This window comes from Eumetopias jubatus, unplaced genomic scaffold (assembly GCF_037043125.1).
Source record: "Eumetopias jubatus isolate StellerSeaLion01/CBP00866 unplaced genomic scaffold, mEumJub1_p1.0 scaffold_4, whole genome shotgun sequence".
Lineage (NCBI taxonomy): Eukaryota > Metazoa > Chordata > Mammalia > Carnivora > Otariidae > Eumetopias > Eumetopias jubatus.
Window position 1 is genome coordinate 50,003,894 of NW_028274810.1, and position 2,926 is coordinate 50,006,819.

The following is a 2,926-nucleotide window of genomic DNA, read 5'->3' on the forward strand; positions in this document are numbered from 1 at the left end:
GTTTTACTATTCCAATGCTCAGTAAAGGGAAGCCACTACCATTTGGCTTTCTATGATGGTTTTCTAAGTTGGCAGCTTTCCATGGGAATTGACCCAGCAAGTCTTGGTCAAGATCCCACATGGAATTTGTGGAATAACAAAGAAAGAACCATGCCATTGTATGAGAAAATTACCACCTAACATGAATTACTATCTAACACTATTGCAATAATTTCAGATTTATGTCACTTGTGTACAACCTGTTGCTTGCTATGCATTACTGTTTTTAAAAATGGTGGTGGTGACAGTCTCCGCGGAGAGTCGCCGCGGTTTCCTGCTTCAACAGTGCTTGGAGGGAACCCGGCATCGTCCCCCACCGGAGCCGGCCGTTCAGGGCCAGCCGTCCACCATCTCTTCATTGCGCCCTCGGACCGCTCCAAGGCCCCCGCCGCCGCTCGCCGCCGCCTTTTCTCAGCCGCCGCCATGACAACCGCGTCCCCCTCGCAGGTGCGCCAGAACTACCACCAGGACTCGGAGGCCGCCATCAACCGCCAGATCAACCTGGAGCTCTACGCCTCCTACGTCTACCTGTCCATGTCTTACTACTTTGACCACGATGATGTGGCTTTGAAGAACTTTACCAAATATTTTCTTCACCAATCTCATGAGGAGAGAACATGCTGAGAAACGGATGAAGCTGCAGAACCAACGAGGTGGCCGAATTTTCCTTCAGGATATCAAGAAACCAGACCGTGATGATTGGGAGAACGGGCTGAATGCAATGGAGTGTGCATTACATTTGGAAGAGTGTGAATCAGTCACTACTGGAACTGCACAAACTGGCCACTGATAAAAGTGACCCCCATTTGTGTGACTTCATTGAGACTCATTACCTGAATGAGCAGGTGAAATCCATCAAAGAATTGGGTGACCACGTAACCAACCTGCACAAGATGGGGTCTCCCGAATCTGGCATGGCAGAGTATCTCTTTGACAAGCACACCTTGGGAAACAGTGATAGTGAGAGCTAAGCCTTAGGCTGTCTTCTCATAGCCACAAGGGTGACTTCCCTGGTCACCAAGGCAGTGCATGCATGTTGGGGTTACCTTTACCTTTTCTATAAGTTGTACCAAAACATCTACTTAACTTTTCATTTGTACCATTCTTCAAATAAAGTAATTTGGTACCCCCCCAAAAAAGGGGGTGGTAATTTCTATTAATTTCCATTTCTGTGATCAGAAACATGATTTATTATCTTCACACAAATGCTTACTTTGGAATAAGAAGAACAATAATAACAAGTGAAAAGAAAGGGAGAAGAAAGAAAAGTTGCTATGTACCAGGTTCTATACCAAGTACTTGCTACAGGCATACCTCATTTTATTGCATTTCATTTTATTCTGCTTCACAGATAATTGCATTTTTACAAATTAAAGGCTTGTGTCGAGCTAGTCTATCTGCATCATCTTTCAAACAGTATTTGCTCATTTCACGTCTCTCTGTCACATTTTGGTAATTCTCACAATATTTCAAACTTTTTCATTACTATTATATCTGTTGTGGTTATCTGAGATCAGTGCTGTTTGATGTTGCTATTATAATTGTTTTGGGGAGTCACAAACTGTGTCCATATAGCATAGCAAGTTTACTCAATAAGTGTACGTGTTCTGACTGCTTCGCCACCACCATCTTTCTCCCTCTCCCCAGGCTTCCCTATTCCCTGAGATACAACAATATTGAAATTAGGTCAGTTAATAACCCTGTCATAGCCTCTAAGTGTTTAAGTGAAAGGAAGAATCCTATGTCTCTCATTTTAGATCAAAGGCTAGAAATAATTAAGCTCAATGAGGAAGGAATGTGAAAAGCCAAGACAGGCTGAAAGCTTAGGCCTCTGGTGCCAAACAGTAAGCTAAGTTGTAAATGCAAAGGAAAAGTTCTTGAAGGAAATTAAAAGTGCTATTCCAGTGAACACATGAATGATAAGAAAGTACCCTAATTGCTGATATGGATAAAGTTTTCGTGGTTTGGATAGATCAAACCAGCCCCAACATTCCCTTAAGCCAAAGCTTAATCCAGAGCCAGGCCCTAACTCTCTTCAAGTCTATGAAGGCTGAGAGAGGTGAGGAAGGTGCAGAAGAAAAGTCTGAAGCTAGCAGAGGTTGGTACATGAGGCTTAAGGAAAGAAGCTGTTTTCATAATATAAAAGTGCAAGGTGAAGCAACAAGTGCTGATGTAGAACTGTAGCAGGTTACCCAGAAGATCTAGCTAAAATAATTAACGAAGGTGGCTACACTAAACAACAGATTTTTAATGTGGATAAAACAGCCTTCTTCTTTTTTTTTTTTTTAAGATTTTGTTCATTTATTTGAGAGAGAGAGAAAGAGAGCAGGGGGAGGAGCAGAGGGAGGGGGACAAGCAGACCCTGTGCTGAGTGCAGAGCCCAAGGAGTGTCTAGATCTCAGGACCCTGAGATCAAGACCTGAGCCGAAATCAAGAGTCAAAGCTTAACCTAATGAGCCATCCAGGTGCCCCTGAAACAGCCCTCTTTTGGAAGAAGATGCCATGTAGGGCTTTCCTGGCTGGAGAGGAGAAGTCAATGCCTGGCTTCAAAGCTTCAAAGGACAGGTTGATTCTCCTGTTAGGGACTAATGCAGCTGGTGACTTTTAAGTTGAAATCAATGCTCAATGACCATTCCAAAAGTCCTAGAAGAATTATGCTAAATCTACTGTGCCTATGCTCTATAAATGGAACAAAGCCTGGATGACAGCACATCATTTTATAGCACAGTTTACTGGATATTTTAAGCCCACTGTTGAGAACTACTGCTTAGAAAAAAATTCCTTTCAAAATATCACTGCCTATTGATAATATACCTAGTCACTGAAGATCTCTGATGAGCTATATAGATTAAGATTAAGCTATATGGATATAGATATAGATTAAGTA

General features: G+C 42.5%; 1 pseudogene; it reads left to right on the forward strand.

Moving 5' to 3' along the window:
• Nucleotides 1-407: 407 nt before the first annotated feature.
• LOC114208406 (ferritin heavy chain pseudogene) lies at nucleotides 408-1,137 on the forward strand (annotated as a pseudogene).
• The last annotated feature ends 1,789 nt before the right edge of the window (nucleotides 1,138-2,926 follow it).